Source organism: Lagopus leucura, unplaced genomic scaffold (assembly GCF_019238085.1).
Source record: "Lagopus leucura isolate 7727_CA_CO unplaced genomic scaffold, USGS_WTPT01 Super-Scaffold_1, whole genome shotgun sequence".
Classification (NCBI taxonomy): domain Eukaryota; kingdom Metazoa; phylum Chordata; class Aves; order Galliformes; family Phasianidae; genus Lagopus; species Lagopus leucura.
Genome location: NW_024962250.1, coordinates 12,859,863 through 12,884,357, shown reverse-complemented (window position 1 = coordinate 12,884,357; position 24,495 = coordinate 12,859,863). Strand labels below are relative to the sequence as shown.

Below are 24,495 nucleotides of genomic sequence, written 5' to 3'. Positions count from 1 at the left end.
CACAGCAGCAGTGCTACAGCATCAATGAGTCTGTACTGAACAGGAAAACCATCAGGATGACTCATGTCATTCTACACTAGATGTGCTATCTCCTGGAGAAGATAAAACCTTTTCAGGTAAACCCACCAGGGTTTGTCTCAAATAACCTGGGTTTTTTTTTTTTTTTTTTTTTTTTCTTTTGCTTATGTCTTCTAGAAACCAGACCTCTGTTTGTTCCTGAAGGAACAAAAGTCTTTGCAGAATTGAGTAGAAAATTTAGATTACACTTTAGGCACTGTTACCACATAAGACCCTGTTGAAGATTGTTCCACACTTGTAACAGCTTAAATAAATGGTTGCAAAATGAAAGAATGAAAGGGGTAGCAATGTCAGTGCTTCTTATCCACAGGAATTTGTCACTGAGCAGACTGTTTAGGGATTTGCTAAGCAGAGACTTCGCATATGCAAAGTGTATTTCACTCTCCTCTCATTCCAGAAGGGAAAGTTGCCACCCTGCCTATACACGCCCACAGTCCTATGGAACATCTTTGACTCAGTTTGCAGCCAAGACAACGTGTCCAATCTACATATAATTGTGTCTACATATAATTGTTTTTGCACAGCTTCTGTAAGGCTTTGACATTTTCATCATCCAGGTTCTCCTCATTTTCTGTTTAAAGGACAAAAATATTCTGTCATTCAAATTCCTCAATTCTCAACTGCATGAAGCCTATTAAAACTTGAAAGGTTTTAAGATGCCAGTACAAAGGCACATTGATAGGACTAACAGCATGAGATTCAGTTACCTGAGCAGTGCCGTTTCAGACATTGTACACTTTCCACTGCTACTCCAAGGGGTCCTAGAGTTCCCCCTAGGTTTCACAGCTCTGCCAAATCCGTACAATTATCCTGGATGGTGGAAGGCATCTTAAATGACGCTGTACATTGTCATTTAGGCAACTCTGTTTCTCTTACATTGTATTGTTTCCTTGTATCACATTTCCTGCCTTTACCCATTATTGCAATAAATCAAATTAAGGAATGAAATGCAGCAGAAAATATCCCAGCGATCCATGAGAATTAAAAGTCCTGCACATTGTTGCATACAAAAGAATGAGATGAAGGATGCTACTCAAAGTTTGACGCCCAAGCAAGACAGTGACAGTTGCTGTACCTGCAGGCAAGAGGTGGGACACACAACTCCTCATGGACAAGCAAGGTGTCGCAAGACAGCCTGAAAGTTTTGTGGCTGTAATCAGCTGCCTTTGTGTTGATAGGATGTTTCCTCAATAAAACTGGGGCACAATCTTCATATCATCTATCATATCACTCCTCTAGTATCTAGTTTCACTAGGAATGCACCACAGATCACATTAGCACAACACTATGAATATTTGTTAGGAATTCCAGACTATACTGATTTTATGTGCATCCTGATTGTGATAATTTCACACAAAGCTTTTAAGTATTTAACTGACAGGAACAAAAATGCTATGTAAGTCTGTTTGAAGAAGAGTTTTCAAAAAATAAAGCCTCTGAATGTGTAAATGTGGATTCAGAATAACTGATATTAAGTTAATTCACCCATAATTCAGCCACAGATCATACAAACTTCACCTTTCTAAGCAAAGAAATTGAAATTGCACACTAACAAGACCAATAAAAGTACATGGAAATTCACAGGTTTTTCACATAGTTTGTAATCAAATATTGTTTGAAGCTTAATTGCTGCATGTTCGATGTAGGCATTGATTTTCTTGAGATTGTGTGTACAGCCAGTGCAAACAGACCAACAACCCTGAGCCTTTATTTGGCTCCATAACCATTTTTCTTGATTTTTATGCATTTATTGCTGGCAACATCATTCACAGAAGCCGAGGTATATTGCTTTGTTAGTTTTGTTCTTGATTTATGGGCCAGCTCTTTGATAGAACTCTTAACAACAACAACAACAACGATAACAATAAAAAACGGTGTTTAAATTCAAATGATGAAAGCAAACAGAATATTTGCAATTCTCTAAGTTATTATAATTCTATCATCAAGACTTCTTATGGTCTCTTACTTTCATTTCCTTTCTCTCTAAATATTCACAGTTTTGCTTCACTGCTGCTTCATTCATTTCATAGATACTTTTCATCTTTACTCACCAGAACACATCAATGGAGGCTTCCCAAAGGTCAGCCAAAGTGACAGATTTTGAAACAGATTTCCAACACTCTGCAGGAAAACGAGTACGGGACACACGTGAGAACGTTGCAATATCCTTCCTGCACTTTCCAAATTCACTGCAAATGAGACAAACAGAATGCTTTAGTGTTTTTAAATGGAAAAAAAGATAATCCATTATAGTGCAAACAATTCTGGTAAGTACTAAAAATATTTTTCACAGAAATATAAGTAACATTAAAGGTATGCCACTGAAAAACAAAGATGACAAATTAAAAACTGCTGTTTTTACACTGTTTTCTGTGAGCAGCTACATGTTTGCATATAGATCTGAAAAATACATTTATGGGTGCAATCCATTATCTTTTTATACTTTAAATTTTCTAATTTTCACCATGAATTAACATCAGCTAAGACTTTCCAAAGCTAAGAGTGGATTTATGGATTAGGTATATAATAGTTGATAGAAAAGGGCAGAAACCAAATCACAACTGATCACTTTTACATAATCACGGTCATTTCTCATGTTTCTGAGAGATTTTCATTTATAAATGGACACAACTATGCTTAGATATAGCATGAACTCTATAGTGCGTAGAACACAATCTAGAAGAAAAACAGCTAGTGGTTTTTTATTGTCTTTTGCTCACAACCTTCCTTGAAAAAGAAAAAAAAAGTGCAATGACAAAACAAGTCTGATGATGAATTAGAAAGTGACCAAGCTATCTGTCCATGCAAGGACACAAAAAATGCAAAATCTTGTTGCTTCACGCACAATGCTGTTACAGTAAGTTGACAAAGCACCCCAAAGACCTCAGTCACAACAGCTACTTTAAGACATCAATAACCTGCCATCAATGTACTACCAAATAACAGTATTAGAAATAACAATATGCATAAAGAAGTCAGGATTTTTACTGCCTTGTTGCAGGTGCAAAGACGGAAGTCTAGAGCTGTGAGACCAGCTGCCAGATCTGGTGGCTGAGCTGCAAACAGACTCCAGGTAGGTGCTCTGCCACCGGACTTGCAGGAATCCATCTGTGACAGCTTTGCCCTCACAGCAGAGGAATCAGTTAGATTTAGAAAGGCCCATAGGTCCCTCTTTCTTCTCATTAACATCATCTAAATACCAGCAGAGGCTGGCTGTCTTTTGAATGGTAACCATGAGATATAACCAGAGAGGAGTCTATGTCAAAACTGTTTTGAAATATTCTTGACCTCTGAAAGTGAGACGCAAATTCAAACTGTGGTTGAAGCCACATCTGCTTAGCAAAAATTCTTGAAAGGAACAAGTGTTCTGTCTGAACAAACTATTTTTGGCTTCTGGTGAAAGCTATGACAGACTTTCTCAAATAAGTTTGTATCAATTTAAAGCGCACTTGGTCTCATTCCAAGGAAACTGTGGCAAATGTGGCGGGCTTCCTAGGAAGAGTATGATTTAGAAAAGGTTGCAAATGCTGTGTGAATGTAACAACTGCTAGCAGGGCTGTCCCTTGTTAGTATGTATGTCTCTACGGGATAAAGGCCGCTTGAAAAGTATGTAAGATCAGCTTCAATCCCATTAGTACAAGCAAGGATGTACTGTTACTAGGTAAGGCTTTTTAGGCATATGGTTAGCAAGGCTGATTATCAACTTCTACACAAGCAAAACACATTCCAACAATATAAAATTGTGACCAAGCAGTGTACGGTCTGGCCAAACTATAACTACTCTTAAACTGCTTCTGCTAAGATCCCACCAACATTAAAATTTACAAGTAAAATCAGGAAAAATAGGCCTAAAAATCCTATCACCTTCTGTCTGCCACAGCGTTTTCAGTGCTTTTCAAATGAAATAATATAATGATACTACATCGGTGGATTTTCAGGACCTGAGAAAAAAAAGTCAGAGCTAGGGTTTGAATGACTTAATTTTCTCTGGTTATTTTATTATAGAATTCATTTTCTATATCCAAATAAAATTTAGTTTGGAAGAAATTCTCATAGTGCTTGTGTATTATACACTTGTTTGCCATAGATTTTCCAGGTGAACAGATTGGAAAGATTGCAAATGTTTAAAAATAATGTAAGTATTAACAAACTTCATAAATCACACAAGTAAAATAGGTTAAAATAATTCATATGACAAAATTCTTTTTAAAACTCATCCTATACATTAACATTTCATTTACAAGTTAACACAACTTTTTCTTCCCACATCTTAGCTGTAGAATAGTCCTGTTTCCTTTTCTTGGGCAGAAGGGATTCAAGAGCAAGGGAGTCTCATGAAAAGCCCTATGTGTCATTATTTGTCAAGAAAGAAGATGCACAGGGGAAGAGCCAGAAAGGTTGAGGACAGCAAAGACAGCCCAATGGCTGAGTTACATGCTCCCCAGGAAAACTGCATTCTGTCTCGAATTCTGCCAAAGAATTGCCAGATAAAGCTTGCACCCAAGAACTAAGGCCCATGTGAGATGCTGTTGATGACACTGAAATACCTGTGTCAGGCCCATAGTTTTAGGTGAGAAAATCCATCCTACGTCCCCCCCCATTTTCCCACCATTCCCTGTCCAAATGGGAGTCACAGGAAGCTTGGAGCCGGTGTTATACCACCAAACATGCAGAATGGAAATAATTTGTTAGGAAAAGCTGAAGAAACGAGTCTGTCTGAAATTCTTTCCTTTCTGATAAGACAGCTCCCTGAGATGAGAATTCAAAGCCCAGAACCGTATTCCATTGCTTAGTTTATCCAGCTCTGCATAGACGCCAGTTTTACATGGTAGTGCTCCTGTTCCCTGAAATGATGACTAGAATAGTCACTCAAAACTCACATATTTTATAGTCTTTTCTCAGCATGGGACGCCTCAAACACATATTAATTACTTAGGAGAAAACAGCCTACATCTGGATTGAAAATAAGTAGAAATTTATAACCGATATACACTTGGCTTGTCAGTCCCATCAGTGAGATTTCTTCACTGTAACTCAGTTCCAACCTTCATTCGCTTTGTTCTTTATCTGCCACTTTCTTGGCATTATCTCAGTATCTTGCCTTGTCAACCTTAGGTTCCAGTTGCCATCTCAGTTCATTCCCAAATTCCTTTAAATAATTCATAGGTTCAGACTTCTTGGCCAGCTAGCACACAGGCATTACTACCTGCTAAAACACCACCAGCTTCTGCTTCCAATGCATCTCTTAAGCTCCTTCAGGTTAGCTGTCCCTTCTCCTTCTAAAATGAACTTCTTTCCTCTCTACTACATCTGAGCAAAGTGAGAGGAATTTAAAAAAAGAGACCCTCTTAGTTCTCATGAACAAACATTTCCTAAGTATTTTGATACATTGTGGGCATTTTTTGGTAATATTTTTAAAATTTTAGCAGCCTGAAATTCCCTTTTTTTGTGGCTTTAAAGTATTTTTTTATGTTATTTGTGTATATTTTGGAATGGGGGATATGGGCTGAGGAGAACGTGTTAACATCTTCCCAGAAGTTTCTTTATCATTCTGAACACAGAAGTGAGTCAAAGCCAGAAATAAATAGGAAACGAATACAATTCGTGCTGCAACTTTTCTAAAATAAACATATCAAAACGATGAAATTCAATGCCTCCTGACAAGCTAAGTGTGTATTTCTTTGCTTAAGGCTTTGAACAGTAGTTATTGTGAAGCAACCATACAGTCAGCCTCCAAATGAGCCATACGGTGACAGAATTCAGGGAAATGAGTACCTGGGAAAATCCACATTTCTCAGCAATTACAGAGCATCACTAAGCCTGTGGTGGCTGTCTAGTTTTCTATCATGAATGCAGAGAAATTATATTATATGGAGAAGGAAATTGTAATTATTTAGGCTACACGTATTCAAAATTAACACTTAATGTGTTGTCTTGCTATGTATTTTTCACAACTCAAAGCTCATGGTGGAGAGCTCTTCCCTACATAAAATCTAAGTGTTCTACAGAAAGGAACAAGTCAGTAAGGGCAGAGTAGTGCTACACATAGCAGCAATTTTAAGAAACAAATATATGCCTCCTCTGCTATTTCACTTGCCTCAACTGCTTCCAAGTCAGGTTGAGGGAAACAGCCTGCAAGACAGGGCCTGCCTTTTATTGAACAGTATTTCTAGAGGCATGTCTTCCTTACTCTTTCATCCTTCAATGACCTGAAACACACTGCAATAAAGTTTTGCTTCTGGGTGTTCATCTCAAGTTGAGATTCTAACATCAGTTTACACATCACAAATGACATTACAGGAAATGTAAAACATTTCTGCAGTTTAATCTTTTAAGTGTTCTCAAAAGGAAAACAGTTCAATGGATATTTGTTTAACATCTGGTATGTTTGATCTTTCTGAGAAATTGTCACGTGAAGCAATCTATTACAGAACCTTCTTACTTTTAATCTTACACTGATTACCCGCTATTGGGCACTCCTTGAAACAGAACATTAGAGTAGAGATCAAATAATGTTTTACATGTATAGAATTTGATTAATGAATTCATGCAATTCTGTTATTCAACAGCAAAAAGTTGACTATTCATAAATGGAAGCAGAGTAGCAAAGAAATCTCAGTCAAATGAGATAAATTTTCAGTACAAAGCTCGGGTGAAAACCATTTTCACCTGCTTCAGTGGTACTTACATTTCTAAGGAAGGAATAGTTTCCATTTTATGACCTATTTATGTAACACCACCATTTCATAAGCTGTATGCTTTTTACTGCACTACTGAGTAATAAGTTAAACAGTTGTGACAGCACTGAATTATGCTTATAAACACTGAAGTGCAGCTACACATCAAAAGGAAGAAAATAAATGGTTAAACAATCTGAATAGTTCAGGAAACAAATTTCTTATCTTTACGATTGATTAGGTTAATGTGCTCATTTAAGAGAGGTATATGCATAAGCACTGTGCAAATTGTTGTTAGACTATATAACATGAAAGTATTTATTGTACATGCACACAGCAAGTAGTTTCATGTGCTCTTGAAAGTGATGCATCTTCTTATATAGCTAGACATAGAGACAGATTTCAGACTATTTGTGAGCGTCCAAATGACTGAATTTATGGTTATGATTATTCTAAGAAAAAATGTTCTATTTTTACCACAAGGAAGCATATTGACAAGCTTTTGCATTCTGTGGCTAATTACATAAGGGCTGCTCTGAAAGTAATGTCTCCTGTTTTATTATGTTGGCCCACAACATTAGAGGTGGATGTTGGTGGTATGGCAGCAGAGGTTGAATCTTCCCACCAATATTCCATTGCATTTTGTTGCTGTGTGACAGATGGCAGCAGAGGAGCAGTCTGACAGAATGGCATCTGACACGGAAGCGCATATGAAGCAAAGATGTGGCACTGAATTCCCCTGTGTGGAGAAAACAGCACCCACTGACATTCATCAATGTTTGGTGAACCTTTATGGAGACCAAAGAGCGAATGTGAACACAGTGAGGTGACGGGTGATGTGTTTCAGCATTGGCAGCAGCCATGTGAAAGACAAATCACATTCTGGACAGCCGTGCACAGCAGTCAGACCACAAAATCAAAGTCTTGATCAGCTCATCCATGAGAACTGGCAGATTACAACCAGAGAACTATATATGGAGCTGAATATTAGTTCCAGTGCATTGGAAATGATAGTGGCAACACTGGAGTATCACAAAGTTTGTATTAGGTGGGTTCCACAAATGCTCACACAGGAACAGAATGAACATCATATGCAAGTTTGCCAGAATCTACTAAATAAATATGAGGCTGAAGGTGACAGGTTCATGTGAAAGTGAAACCATTCACTCTGACATATAACTTGCAATATATCTTGCAATATAACACCAGGCTTCATATCAGTTTGAAGACCATGAAACACATTACCCATCTTAGCTGGACTGTCCCACTACACCCATTACAGTCTGGATTTGGTGCCTTCTGATTTCTACCTGGTAATTATGCTGTCATGACACCTGTAAAAACAGTGGGTCCCCTCCACTGATGCAGATTTTTATGAACCTGGTATACCAGCTCTTGATCTTTGGTGGTAAAAATACACAGCTAACTGTGGTGACTATGTTGAAAAATAGTATTTTGTAGCTGAGAATTTGCTGTATCAAACGGTGTTATTTGCTCTTTGTTGTAGTTTCCAAGGAAAAAATAGGAAGCATTACTTTCGGAGAGACATAGGCACATTAAATCAATGCAAAATTCATTAAATTTCTAGATCATCTTGTAATTGCAATAGAATCCATTAAATTTCTAGATCATCTTGTAATTGCAATAGCAAGAATGTCATCAATAAATATTCCAAGGAAATAAAATATGTTTTTAAAATGTATTCACACTCTCTTGAGAAATTATACTGCATCCCTTCATTGGAACTGGCACTATATGCATTCCTTAGTTATACTGGTAATTTCACTAGAGTGTATTTGGAATTGGCAAGCAATTACACTTTGAGGCACATCTCTGCATGTCATATGGTATTTCTGACAACACAGCATTAAGAAAAAAAAAGAAAAAAGAAAAAAGAAAAAAAACCAACAACAACAAAAAACCACCACATTGCGTTGTGGTCCCAGTAAGGAATCTGTTATAAAGCTTGAACTTTGTTACACCAACTGGGCCAGCAGTGTCTGTCAAGCGATGGTCAGACACTACAGCAGACTTATTGATTTAGTGGACTCTTCTCATCCGGTATTTAATCTTCCAGTATGCACTCCCTGGACAGTAGTTGCTGCTGCTATTTAAATTGAGACTCTTTTGGTCTGAAAGTAGCACTTCTACCTGACATAAAAAGAAATCCTCCCTTCTGAATGAATCAGTAAGATGTGTGTTAAGTGAAAGCTTGTCTCATCTGACAGTTTCTTATTGAATATCTTGTCAGTACCTCCCAAAAAAACATAGAAAGACTTTGGCAAAGAAGTGAGACTGAGAAGAGAGTTCTTTGTTCCTTGAACTGCTGTACAGTTGGACAGTGAAGATACAAAGACATCTGAGGCCACTGAAGGCTAGCATTTCCTCTGGCATTACTGGTTTGACAAATGAAGGGAAAACACCCTGACCATAGGAACAGAATGGCAGAATCATTGCAAAGCCATAAGCAGACAACACTAATAAACAAGTGAAAGTAAGCTTTCAGTATTATCCAAAGCAGCATCCGACTGAGGATCTGGATCAAAACCTTCTCTGGAGATTTATGTAGGACAAAGAGCTTTTCTGTTCTTTCTTTGGGCACCTGATGCTAAATCCAGATGGCTGACTCCTGGTATTGGACAGAGTGACTGCCCACTCATTTGTTGAGAAAATATTTTCCCTCAACCAAATGTAAGCCAATTTTGGTATTATTGAACACAGATCAAGGGAACAAGCAGCCACAGTACTTTTTCAACATATTCACTTATTCATCTAAGTGAGTAAGTTAAGAAAATAAAGCCAGGAAATTTTCCTGTCTAATTAATAGACAGGCAAGATAGCCAAATGGTTTTAAATAAGATTAAATCTATTTCTATATTAAATAGTTAATTTCTTTTAAAGCTTTCCCTTTTTTTTCCTCTTCCCTCTTTCTTTTCTCCTTTCCTCTACTTTTTTTCTGCATTAAGGAAGCTGTGTTGTCTGCACTTCTTATATAATGATGATGTGAAATTATTATCCTTATCTGTATCACTTAAAACCAATTCTCCTTTAATTAAGAAAACAAGCAGTAGTGTTACATCATCCATTCTACTTTAAGTGGAATCCTGTAAAATAACTGTAAGAAGATGTACTTTTTAACTTTGCACAATACATAATGAATAAAACAAAGACTGGATATAGTTTCCTCCCCCGAGTAATGCTTAGCTTATACATGACCAACACTGCCTAATCCTACATCCCACAGACTATTGGTTAAAAGGCTGAAAAGATTAAAGCCCCCAGTTATGCAAAGCCAGAAAACTTAGGCAAGTAATGCGTATTAGGAAGAAAAATTCTGCCTTGGCTTCAAGTAAAGGTGGCGGGAATATACCCTGCTTCACCATCCTCCTCATTCAGCCTGTGAGAGACAAAGCTGCTTCTGCAGCACAGTGGGCTGGGTTTGATGTGTTGCAGCAGGCCCCAGGCAGCTGCGAGGGTGAGGTGTGTCAGTGGGACACAGCCAGCTCAGAGAGTTGTATGGTCTAAGGCTCCCCAGATCAGAGCACGGCGCTTTTGTGTACAGTTACCCACATCCTTCTACAGCCACTGCAAGGGCTGTAGCCACTGCTACTTACACAGTAAGTAGCAGAATGAGAGGTTACTGCAAGAAGCTTAAAGCAGAGTTGCAATTTACTACGTACAACCCAGCAGGCCCACTCGTTACATGCAATGTAATTTCTACAGCTTGACAACCAGTACTTCCTGATTTGAACTTATGTCCTGCCAAAAACAACGATGGTTTAACTATTTCAGAAAAATGAAAGACACTGTACTATACCCTGAACTCAAAGCAGCTGGACAAGGTTTCTTTAAAATAAAAAATAAAAAAAACATTTCCTGTCTCATGCCTATTATGCTAGGATACAATGGAGTAATGCAAGAGAACATATTTGGTTCTAAGCAAATATATTAAAAACATGCATGACATAGTGTCAGTGGGAAGTTGCCATCCCTTGGTACTGGTTTGGCTTTGGGCTTGCCTCATCACCACACATATGCCTGATGACCAAAGCTCTGGGACAAGCCTGGCTACTACCTTTGGGCCTCGGCTGCTCCCTGGCTGGCAGCTGCATGTCAGGCCCTGCTTGGCCAACAGTTGTACTGCCTCCAGCCGCCCCTGGTATGCCAAAATGAATGGTGGAGACGTCCCTGGTTAGATCCCCACAGCATGAAAAAGCATGTGAAGCTTTGCAATTAACTTTAATCTCCCTTTGCGTTGCTGCAAACAACAATTGCTGTGGAGATAAACAGATACAAAGATGGATAGGATGTGCCAGCGAGAGGGACAGGCAAGAAATTCCCTACCCATTGCCTTTTTGCCTCCTGGTCTTCAGAAATACTTTAAATTGTATGTTTCAAATGGAGCTAAATACTGACATTTCAGTATGATATTTCATGATGAGCAGAAGTGGCTTTTTTAACCAGATAGTGGATGTGAAAACTGGCAATCCAGCTAAAACCTCAGAATCCTATGCCCTCATCAGCTGAACAACTAAGCTAGGATATCCAGAACATTCAGAAAATAATTTTTTGCCAAAAAATCCTAAGTACTTATGCAATATTGTTACCAATGCTGTGACTGCACTATGATGTTAAGTTTGTACATCTGTAACTAAAGCCACCGTTACAGGTTGTTACTGGGCCATTGTTATCAAAGGAAATATGACGACCTGAAAATTAACCCCAAACAAATTGATTCTTTTATTTGAAAACAAAATCCAAATCAAACATCCAAATGTTTGAGTCCCAGATATTTCCTAAGATATGGTAGATAATGCTTCCAAGTGTTGGAAGATTCAATTAAAACTTGGTTTACAGGATAAACCCTGATTCTCGGATCTGCTGGTTATCACTGAGCAGTACGCTGATGGAGTAAAGAAAGTCTTAGAAATTATCTGGATACAGAGTTTTTAAAAGTGCTATGATGAAAATGAATTTGCCAACTGACCATATTTGGGAATATTGTTAAAAATGCCTAAGAATGTTAATAAAACTATTGGAATATTAGGTCAAAGCTAAAAAAATAAAAGAACATCCATTGGAATTAGTACTAAGAACCACACCAGGTGACTAACTTGGCACTTCAGCACCAGTTACAGCTATGTCACATTCTTCAAATTTTTTTCTTTGAAATAAAAGGGCTTAGAACTATATGCTTTTGGGGATGTTTTTTGTTTGCTTTTTTTTTTCTTCTTTTTCAAAGAAGGAATAATTTCTAAAATATACACCTAATGTCAGATCATGTTAACACAAATCATCTATAAAAATTTTATAAACAACCTTACCACAATAATTGGTAATGGTAATTCCTTAAAGTGGCTGGCAGTCTTCATTGGTTCCTTCTCTTCCTCACTAGCTGTGCTGTAGGCTGTCTCTGCAAGCACTGCAGGACTCCTTTGAGGACTATCAGTGTATCGGGCTTGTTGCAGTCTCAACAGACTGCTACCAAAACCCATACTGCTATTGGTGCGGCTCCCAAAGGGTTTGAACACTTCAAATAATAAAGATCTTCAAATGCTGTTTACATTAGGCGGTATCTGAGCATTTGGTTAAAAATTAAGACATTCTTGAGTCTCTAAAGTCAGTCCTATTAGCATCATCAAATAGCCCTTTGCACTGCTACTGGGAGCTGCTTTTCTATCTGGACCCCACAGCCTCCAGCCTCCTTCTGCTTTGCTCATTATTGAGTATTTTCTTGTCAGACAGCTCAACTGGAAGTCTCCATGGCTCCCCTACTTTGGCTACCACCAGAATACAGCATATTGGTTTTTGGTGGGTATTGAACCAGTGGTAAGACTGAACAGTTATGCTGCCAGCATATAAAATTACACTGTGGACTGGATCAATTTTGCTCACATTTTAAAGCACAAAAATAAAACACTTGTTTCTATAGGACAAGACATCATTATCATTTCTTCCCTTCAGAAGATTACAAATGTACAAACAAAAAATGGCAAAGTGAAAAAAAAGAAAAATCCGAAGAACTGAAATCAAATATATTGGAACTATTTGTTTAACGCACACACGCACACACAAAAGCTGAAATTTGTTCTTTTCTCCTTCTTTGTAAGGCAGCAAGATAATTAAAAATGGGATTCCCTACACTATTGAAATTCAGTGTTTCCTACAGACCTAAGAGATTACAACATGATGAAGCAAGCAGTCTATCAGAAGGGCTGTTTGCTCTTTGGTATGCCACCATTTGCACAGACCACAGGAGATTAGATGTAACTGTGGATAGGTCTGCTTTGCTTGCCAAATAATTGCAAGTACCAGCAATATCAAACCCATGTAATCTCCGGTAAGATACTGATCTTTCCACTTTTCCATCATACTCAAATCACCTGTTTTGTGGCTATGCCTTACCAAATACTCTCTAAGCATCACAAAACACAGATGCGAGTCATCACAATGGGGAAGAAAAATGCAAACAATATACTATCCATTGTGGAAACTACATCACTCTTCTGGGTCTTTAAGACTAAAAGCTGCAGCTGTCATCCCCAGTTGTTGGCCCACTAATTTCATAGCAATGCTTGGAAAGTGAGTCACAATTCACTTCCTCTTGTTCTGAGTGGAGACATGTTGCTCCCTGCCTACTGACTCTGTACACATGGAATTATACCAGAGGAATTTACAGAGACAAGAATCCTAAGATAACGCTTGAAAAACAGTATGTATTTCAGTGCTATGGTTCTCCAGCACAGTGATTGCTTTCTTGTCCTACATTTGAAGGAATAGTTAATTAGGCTACTCTATCTTACCGGAAAATTTTCAATCTTTTCCCTTACCCAACTCTATATTTCAGAAGAAAAAGAGAAACCACATCAAGAGATTTCATTTTTCCTTTCATAAACAAAATCAGATTACCAATAGCTCAGAAGTCTTGAAGAGAGGCATAGTGGCCCAGTGCGGCTCTCTGGTGATTTTCTGTGGGTTTTTTTTTGCTGTTGGCTTTTTGTTTTTGTTTTGTTTTGTGATGCTGAGCTCCGGAGTAACACAATCTGCCTCAATTTTATGCATAAAGACCAGTTTTCCTTTTGACCAATACTTCAGGGTACCGGGCTCACTGAAATAATATTTAAACAGTTGTCTAAGTCAAATGCTGATTCAGTGTTCCAGCTAAGTTTGCCATTAACCAAGCAGATAAATTTATTCTGGATAACCACCAGAAAGCACCTAAGTATGGCCATTTTGCCTATACAAGAGAACTTCCCCATGCTCCCAAATTCTTGGTTGGTGTATGCACTTTGACTGTTTCCCAACCACATACAGGAGAAGAAGATATCTGCACCTTCATGCCCACAAATGCACAATCTAAATGTGCACCATGATACACATGAGAGACTACAAAGATACGCAGGTACAAGTCTATAGGTAGGCACAACTGTATTCCTTTTATCAGATCAACTTCAAGTTATAACCCTAAATAAATTGATATCAGAGATACCTTTAACCATTAACAACATTTTAACAATATTCATACAACATTTTTAAAATGTTGTTTGGAATCTTAATTCTTCTTTCCTTTTCCACATTATACAGGCCTGATTAAAATCTTTAGTTGAAGAAAAGGTCACATAGAATTTTTTTGTTTGCTACTTGGCTTTCAGAAGGGAAAAAGGACAATATTAACTGTTTTTTCTTTCTAAAAGAAATATATGTTCTAATTTTAAAGGTGATAAAATAGATTGAAAAGCATTATTGTGGAAAGAGTTTTCTATAAGATTTTCTTTATTAAAAATTTCAGTAATTATTTTTTAGCGATTTGGACAACAAATCAGTAGAGTAGCACAAAAATATTATTTTTAGAGCTCACTTTTGTAACTCCGCTATTTTGTTTTGAGTTCTTGAAATTGGAAAATATTCTTCTTCTCGTCCTGAGTTTTCAGACCAACCATAACATTTCTAAGTAGGTTTGACTTGTTAGAAGACAGCAAAAAAGAAGGGGAGTAGGCTTCTATTAACTTAGGAAGCTCCCTGTCTCTAAGGTCTTCTGCAAAGCATCAAAAGAAAGTCAGTAAACAGCAAGTAAACACTGTTCAAGCACAAAAATCCTGGCAGGAAAAAAAAGAAAAAAAAAAAGGAAGGAAGAAAGAAAAAGTTCAAAAAAGTGATATGAAAAAAAAATCAGCCAGGTTAAAAAAAAATAAAATATTTCTTTCTGAAAAAGTTCTGCAATGGTCAGTCTGAAATATTTTCATATTCTACTAAAGGAAAGTCAAACTCTTTATGTTAAGTTTGAATTGTTTTATATGGCATGAGAAGCAGTTTCCAAGTCAGTGCCAGATTTCTGTGTTTCCATTTTTCAAATTCAATCATTTGTGGAAAAAGGAAAATTGAAAAAAACATTATATGGTTTATATGAAAATGGTTAGCACTGTTATTAGTAACATCAATTGACTAATCAGTGCTCTGTGGCTGCATAAAATCAGAATTTTTTTTGTCTGAGCCTCTTTTTAGATACAGGCACTAAAGAAAGCTTGATAATAAATGAATTAGTGTTTTACAAAACACTTTAGTAATGCAAAGTCATTGAAGTGCACTGTTTTAATATGATGAATGGGATTTCAATAAAGATCCCTGATATTTGAAACATTCTAGTGTGTGAGAAATAGGATGAGTACAGCACACCCGGGTGCTAGAATGGGTGGCTGTTAAAGATCATTTTATTGACATAATCTGCAGAAAACCTCCACCTCTAAGGTAAACATATTCCGTGTTTATAGCCAGCATTCCTGAAATACACAATTGAGAAGTGAGAACCTCTCTCATATCCTCTGTGTTTGTAGAAGTGGCAAATATTGCACACCAAGAGGACTTATTTTCTTAACTAAGGAACAAATATCTCAAGAAAACAGAAAAGGCAACGTTGCCAACCTGTTTAACAATGCAAAGCAATACATTTTGAGCAAAATCACAACACAGCCTTGGAAGATAATTCTGCAAAAACCTATAGGCTCTTCTTTTCACAATTAAGTAGTGGTGTTGAAGAAAATTTGCTGCTGTCTTCCACTAAACTGTCAAACTGGAAGAAGTTAAGTACCAGTAGGGTTTCTCAATTTAGTTGTTACCATAAGCCATACAATATATCTTCTCAAAATGAAATTAAAAAAAAAGAGGGAAGGGAGCATAGGAAGCTTTGCTTTTGTTATGACATAGCAAGAACTAACTGATATCCAGGAAGCAAGCAGCGGTCACGGTGCTCTCAGATGGCAATGCCATATTCTACACAATACAGCTTTTGAGACAACCCTAAAAGAGTTGAAATAAGCTCTGATCATAATTAGAAAGCAGCTAATAACACGTACTTTAGATAGCCAGCCAATGATAAATCCAGGCATAAATGCATAACGGCGTTTTTGGAGATTAGACATCCTGTCAGCTTGAAAATGTTCCACTCCATTCTAGAAAAAGGTTTACATATGTAATACTTAGTGTTGATACTGATGATGTCTAAATTTATGGTATTACTATAAACCACATTTAGAATGCATTCTTTCACATGCATTATTGAGGTTAGGTTGGACAATTATGGTATTCACAGAATTGTGGTTTTGCCCGTGTTTATCGGCCTGAATTCAACACCACAAACATTTACTTCTTCCGATGAGGTGCTTGTCTGTAAAAAAGGCTGAGCTTTACTCTCTTTGAAGTTATACTGGCATTATTCCTTTCACACAATGTAACATATTTCTAATTTCTACTAGTGCAAGTGAAAGAAAAGTCAAACCATCCGATTCAGTCCAGATATTTAACAAAACTACTACTCCCTCTATCTATCTGGAAATTAATGATCTCATTGCAATCAGTACAGAAATGCTAGAGTAATCTTGATGTTTTGATCTGGTTTTAACTATTTTTTTCAAAACATCATTGAAATTAATATATCACAGGCAGTTTTGCTTAATCAAGGTTGGAGATGGTTTTAATTTCTTACAACCACAACTGTATCAAAAATCAGATTCCCGTTGCTGTTGTTTGTATCGCTCTAAAAATTGCTTTCAAATTAAATACACGTTCTGAAAAGCCTAACAGGTTTATCTTTCACACAGCACCTTCATAGAAAGCTGTGTAAGGGAAGCACTCATTTTCAGGAACACTTTGTAAATGCCAGCAGTCAGCATGTGTGCCATCCAATATGCTTCATTTTGCAAGCATAAAGCAAACCCCAAAGTCTCGTCTCTCCAACAACAAAGTGTTAGTTTGATACTGAGCTCCTAACATATGTATCCAAACTAAAAAGGCCCAACTGAATATCTGTTTTGGTGCATGTATAATTTTCATAAAGTCTTTCCGGGCTTACACTGTGACCACAGTGAAAATTATCTTCTAGAATAAAATGGTTCATCCTTTGAAAATACTTTTTTAATAGCAAAACGTAATTTTATTTTTAGGGACCCCTTAAAAAGAATTTAGGGTGGACCAGGAATAAGAAAACACTGGATGTAAAGCAAACAAACAAACAAAAAAACACTTTCACAGCTCTTAGAGCTCTTCTGTGGCATTTGCTTAGCTTTTCAGGAATTAGTTTATATGCACTTTCAGCACTACAAGCTTACACAGAGTACAATTACTTGGACAGATAATTTGAGAGCAAAGATTACTGCTTATTGACCCCATTACCAGGTGTAATCATTTTGTTCTACTGTCCACCTAAAATGGATTCTTTCCTGCTCAAACTGTGAGCTGCAGACTTGGAAATTCACCAAACAAAAATTTCTGAGAGCTGGGATGTGGAAGGAAGGCTATTTTATTGAGATAATTTTCTCTTTCAAGTAGAAAAAAGCCCAAATTCAAGTCACTGTTAGCAGCAGCTTAGAGGTATATACAGAGGTATACTACCACTGAAAATAGAAAGACATTCTACACAACTGAATACTGTTTTTTTTTTCCATTTACGTACATATTGTTTCACAGATTTATCTTTTATATACCTAACTTTTCCTAGAATCTAGAAAACATTCTCCCCATTAATACCAACATGACAGGCCTTTTATAGATGAGCCAAATGAGAGATGAGATCGCTGAAGGCACATAAGCAGCTCATTGCTATGGAATGGAATAGAAGCCAACTAATATGACACCTCACCTCTAACAGTAACATCAGTAAGTTGAAGAGCAGCCAATGAGCAGGCACATTCGTGTACATGAATGTATATAAATTGTTTCTTCCTCATTTTGACAAGATTTTAAGAATATATGCATTAAAAATAATCACAAAAATATGTCAGAATTTCTGTACTCTACTTTCAATATAGTGTGTTATTCACAGGTATTATACAGCAAATTTCATAATGACTAGGAATTTTTACTCCTAGGAATGTCTGACCACAGCTGTATAGTAATGTGTCTGGGAAGAATTGTATAAAACCTTTGCAAGGATGTGAATTCTGGAAATCTCTATAAATTCATTCATTTGCTCTATTTTTCAAAGAAAATACTTTTCTCTCCTTCCTACTCTCATGTATAGCAGATAAAAAAATTTCCACTTCCTTGAGAAAAAAATTTCTTGTAGTTCCCTCAGTTCTCATCAAAAAGCTTAGCAAAAATATAAAAAAATTAACAAAAAGGAAGAATGAGTACCTCAGTTATTCTGAAAGCAAGTCCAAAACTCCTACTCAATGTTTTTGTGCTGCTAAATTACTGCACTAAATGGGGCCATGATGGGAATCTTTAAAAGCAAAAGGGTGAAGTTTTAGCTTGTGAGAACAAGTAAAAGACAGGGAGGAAAAAGAGAAGGTGGACAAAGAGAGGAAAGAACTCTAGAGTACAGTAATCCAGAAAAATAATTGAACTTACTTTAGAATGTGCATGAATCAGACTAAAGTATTCTTGTTCTATAGCTCCCTTTTCTATGATCTGATTTAATGCTTTGTGTAAAAATCAACCTTAATTAATAACTCTGACCTGACTTCTGATTGAGATTCTGTGTTTCAGAATTGTCTGTGGTCTGTTGGTCTCCTATATATAAAAAAATTACCAGGAAATAATGAGAACGTGTATATTTTATATCATAATGGGAAAAAAAATAGTGAATGTCTACAGACATCATTAACGTAGCTCTTAGCAACATGTATTGTCTCATAAGTTTTAAGGTAGATTTTTACAGATATCCATAAAGTACCTCATTTAACTTTTCTCAGAGAATGAAATGTGATTTTCTACTCCACTGTCCAGAGAAGAAAGTATTAGACTTAATCTACAGAAACTTTGTCAAGGAAACTGAATACATGAAGACTAATTATCAGTTGAACTTCAATATTGCACAAGCAATAACTTTTCTTCCTGTTTATCCCACTAGTAACTTCAGCAATATCCTGTAATTAATATCTCCTTTCCACAAATAGCATCCAGACTTTTCTAATTGATAGCATCATAATTCAAAGTATTTATTCTCAACTTGTGGATGGTTTCAATCTCTTCTTTCTACTGTGGACTGGAAGTGAGGTTTCTATGCACTTAGCGTTTCCATTTCTGTAGTGTTTCTTGCTTGCTTTTTTTTACTGTAGGAGTGGATCTTCTCTAAAAACCTTGTTGCATTAATCCATTTATGATGGATTCAATGGTCATGTAATAATCTAGTCCTTTTTTACAGACGTGCTATATGTAGCTCTATTGTTATCAGCTAATGATTATGGTCTATTCCTGAGAGTCTGTGAAGAAGGAAAAAGAAAATTTTGTTTTCAGGAGGTTTAAATTCTCTGATCATTTCCATGGAAAATCATCTCAAGGGGTGATCATAAAGGATTCAAGAGGCAAATAATAAAAAGGCTGAAAACTTACGCCTAGGTAATGCTAGGCACCACGTGCACCATTTGAATCTTTGTAGCAACTGACCCTTACAAGAGAAACCTCCATATCACAATGCTTGCCAGGTTTTCCCCATACTCCTGAAGGATTTTGCACTATTACACACATATACACACACAAAGAGAAATGGGAAAAGGTCACAGCAAGTAGGACAGCACAAACATGAGAGACCAGTGGTTAGCTAGAAACATTACTCCCTTCGGCCAGCTTCAGGAATTCCACTGGGTTGGTGGAGCAGTGGTGGAGCAGAGCTGTGAGGGAGTCACCAGAGAGAGCATCAGGCAGAACATGGATCCTTCAAGCAAAATACACTATGATAGCACAGTTACCTTAAAAAGCAGTTTAGCATGTCTCAGAGACTGCCTTTGCGTGGGTTTTGGACAAATACTTGGTATGAACTTCATTTATTCTCAGCACTGTCAGTAGTTCAAAGAACTCCAGTTTTATTTTGGAGCATAACAAGTTCCATTCTTTCATTTACTGAAGTTGGCAAAAGCAGCCCATTAATACCTAAAGCATTATTATGTTATTTTAGTGAAAGGATTATTCAAAGGCCATGGAGGAGCAGTCTTCTGGCATGTACACAGTGTGCCCAGGCCAGCGAGCAGACAGCCCTGCCCCTGAAGACAGGCTTCTTTGAATTCCACAGTTTTTATACATTGCAGTATTTTTGCCACTGATGAACTAAAGCCAGAATTTATATTCTTTCTGAAATGATCATCAAAAAAAACAAAAACAAAAAACAAACAAGAAAAAATAGTCATCATCATATCCTTCAGAACACTTTTAAAAGATATTATTATTATATTTTGACATATTTGGGGCTGCAGCTAGAGTCTTTAAAGTTACATCGAACCGAAGACCAAAGCCATTCTGTGATTCTATATCTTCATGCCAACTCTCTTTTTTTTCTGCTTCTTTTCTGCAGAAGTGCAAAACAAAAGACTATTGAAGCTTTGTCTCTCCTTCCTTTTGGCTAGATGGGCAAGAAGTATTCTGGATTTGGTCTAAATTAAATTTGTCCTGCATAGTAAGACGTAGGCTCTGATGCTAATTCTTTAAATGTTCAAGCACAAAGCAGTTTATGCCTGGAAGTCTCAGCATATCTCACAAGAAGCTGGGTGCTTAAACTCAACCTGAACTGAAGTGCCTAGCAGATCTCAGGTGCTTGAAAGGGGTGACAGGCCTTCATGTACTCTGCTGCCTCATCCTGCACCAGCCGGTAAGGCATAGCTGGAGGCCGAGTTCCACCTGTACTGCGAGGAGCAGCTCTGGGTGCACTTCCCTGGGAAAAATCATCAGGTTCAAAATCAAGTTAGCCCCAACACCACTCTAGAAATATGGTACTGTATATGAACAACAATTTTGGCTTTTATGCCACTCTGAGAGCTGATGTACATCACAGTGTTGATGTTTGCAACGTGATCAAAAGTCAGAGATTCTGTCTTTTATCTCACCCAGAAGAAGGCTGGAAATACAAGTCTGATGATCCTCATTTTTGTTCATTCTCCATTTGTTGACTTCATCTTTCCCTGACATGTTTAAACACACAGATGAACCTTGAGCAGATACAGAATATTACTTTCCCAAGGTCTAGAACTGAAACAGATTTTGATAAAACTTTGCAGCCATGTTAGACTCTTTTCTCGGTGAACTTGATTAAAGGGGCTTAACACCAATGGGAATCAAGTTAGCTGGTCCTCAAGTATGACAGATGTGTAAATGTGTAAAATTACAGTGACACATCAAATAGCATCCAAAAAGCGGCATCCAAGAATGATAATGCAAATGCTTCATGTCTTGCTGGTATAAAATTGAAACACACAGCAGGCATAGTATAACAAGCCAAAGCAAAAGGCTTTTGTTATGAATTCTCCATTACTGTAATGAAGTTACAGACATTTTAACTACCATTTTAACCACAGAGCTGATTTGCAGTACTGGAGGAGAACAAAAAAGTCGTGTTCTAATAACTAAACTAAGTACTTAAAAATAAATAAAAACAGAAACACAAAGCTACTTTCTGTGTGATATTTAGCCCCTGAAGTAGTAAAATGGCTGGTTTTGTCTTTATTTTCTGGTTCTGCAGACTGTTTTCTGAAAAAAAAATTGGTCTCAGAGCCCAAGAGCAAGTCATCTGCAAAGTTCATTTCAATGATGGAATGCAGTTGTTGTTCATTCACTTTTGTATATGTTCTGCTTATCTTCACAAAGGTAAATATCTCTGGAATGTCAGAATTAAAATATACACAATGTTATTTCTAGCCATCACTATCTACATATCTGAACATTTTGTTTTAGGTATGCTTCCATTTTCTAATGAAATCAGGAGTTTCTAAAATGAGTATCATGTATATCAAAAATGGAGTAGTAATTTGAGGATTTTCACATTTGTGGAAGCACTGTGAAAAATTTACCGATTTCAACTACAAGATTCCTCCTTTAGTCTTCCTTTGTTCTAACTCTTAATACTTTTTTTTTTTTTTTTTGAAATTCGAAATGCTCTTATATTACAACAATCATTTTATTTTCTTGGGCATTGTTACTACTGGAAAAGGCACAGGTTTAATTATCTACTCTTCAGAGTATTTTAGAGCTCAGGGTGCATAACAATCATTATTAAGCATACTTTTCAGTTAGTGAAAAACAGCTATGCAGTAAGAGATTGCCTCCTCTCTGTCTCACCCCCCCAAAACTCGGAAACTGATGAGTTTTGCAGATGACCTCCCTCCTTTAGCCAGACATAATAGCTCACTTTTGTCAACTACATTTATGCACATTACTGAATGGATAATGACTGGATGAAACCAGTTGTGTCTGTCAGTCTCTTCCTTACCAGCTCTTTCACTTACCTTGACCATAAATGTATTAGTGTTATTGAAATAGACAATCTGGCACACACACTATTATCAACATTTTTCTTTCTTTACTGAGAATATTCACTGTTATAAGCTAGCAGCCATCAGAAACACAACAAAGAAAGGAAATATCCTATCCCGTCCCCTCCCGGTTATCCACTGAAAGCAGTTCTGATATAGACTGATACTTGATCCTAAATTTTTAACACAGCTTTTTTATATTTTCCACTTAGAATATTAACAGGTTTTCTGTTTTAATGTAGGTGTCTCTCCAAGGATGCAGGAATGTGTACAACTATGTAGTTCACTGATATTCTTCCAAGAAAACAGTAAATACCTTACACTTTAAAATCTGCACAAATATGTTCACAAAATGTATGCTTATCTCTCCAATCAATGCAGTTCTGCTCAGTTGAAGGTGCCCTAAAGGTCTTTTACAAATTATTTCAAAGTGAAATAACCACAAAGAAAATTAGTTCCAAGCTTTGATCCGGTAACAGCATCCACAGGTGTCAGCAAGACCAATATGCAATTGGTTTTGAACTAAGCTGTAGAGAGATCTAGACAAACTAGAGAGCTGGATGATCACTAACTGCATGAAGATTAGTAAGAGCAAGAGCTGGATTCTGCACCTGGGAAGAGGCGACACTGGCTCTACATAGAGACTGGGGATTAGATGCTGGATAGCAGCCCAGCTGAAAGGGAGCTGGTGATCATGGCCAACAGCAAGTTGAACATGAGTCAGCAGTGTGCCCATACCGCCAGGAAGGCCAACTATATCCTGGGGTGCATCAAGCATGGGGCGCCAGTCAGTTGAGGGAAATTATTATCCTGCTCTACACTTCTAGCACTGTGTGCAGTTTGGGGCACCACAGTACAAAAAGGACATAAAACTATCAGTGCTCAAAGGAGGACTACATAGATGGTGAAAGATCTAGAGGGGAAGATGTATGAGGAGCAGCTGAGGTTCTTTCCTGGAGAAGAGGACACTGAAGAGAGACTTCATTGCAGCCCATGGCTTTCACATGAGGGAGAGTGGAGGGACAGGTGCTGAGGGTGGCTAGAACAGGGTCCTCAGCAAAGCGGAGATGGCACTGACCTGGCCAGAGTTTAAGAAGTCAGGACAATGCTCTCAGACATATGGTCTGATGTTTGATACAGCACCAGGATTTGGACTCAATGATCCTTGTATGTCCCTTCCAGCTTGGGATATTCTACAATTCTATGCCCTGTGCCTCACTGAGGATGTGAGAAAGCCTCAGATGACAAATACACAAGTTTTTCTTTACCTGTAGGCATATACAAAACCTACAGTATGCCATAGGAATAGTACATACAGGCTCTGAGAGCATATGAGAAGATGGCAGTGGAACAGCTTTGCTGAGCCTGAGCAGAAGAACACACATTTCACCACAATGATTTAATACCATCAGAAAGCTATGAAACATGTGGTGTCTCATACATCACTTTATCAAAGATTGAGGTGCAATTTAAATAACATGAGCCTTTGAACCATTAAAGATATTTAGGTGGAAAATTGGCTATTTCAGAATTGCTTTTTTCTATTGGATTCATTTTCGGAGTTTCAAAATGACAAGGATAATTTTCCTTTAAATCTTCCTCATTTTGGTAATAAATTTTGTTACCTGTTTTGGTTATTCAAGGCATACTTATTATCATAGTACCTCATTAGTCCCAATAACATCAGATTTTATTAACAACTCATTCAACAGAGTTGGCAGTGGGCACAGAGGAATTCTGCTCAGATTTTAAAAGCCATACCAAACTTCAGTGATGTGTAAATTAATTTGAGGATCTGAGATAAGCATTGTCCAAGACCACTGGGAGCAGGTTATGAAGTGTTGGAATTAGGATTTCTGAAGTCCAAGCTGATGACTGATAAATAGATCCTTATCATCATCACAGTACTACCTGAAGGCAGCCCATTAGTTTTTTGTGAAAATAGCTTGATGTTGAGTTTGGTCAAACTCCAAATGAACAGATGACAATTTCTCTTCTGAGTATATAAA

At 37.2% G+C, this 24,495-nt stretch overlaps 1 long non-coding RNA gene across 1 annotated transcript in view; it reads right to left on the bottom strand.

Moving 5' to 3' along the window:
• Positions 1-2,135: 2,135 nt before the first annotated feature.
• LOC122177925 overlaps positions 2,136-24,495 on the bottom strand; it is a 157,796-nt gene continuing 135,436 nt past the window's right edge. Inside the window, exon 4 of the long non-coding RNA XR_006178200.1 lies at positions 2,136-2,267. This is a non-coding gene — a long non-coding RNA (uncharacterized LOC122177925). The remainder of the gene's footprint in view (positions 2,268-24,495) is intronic.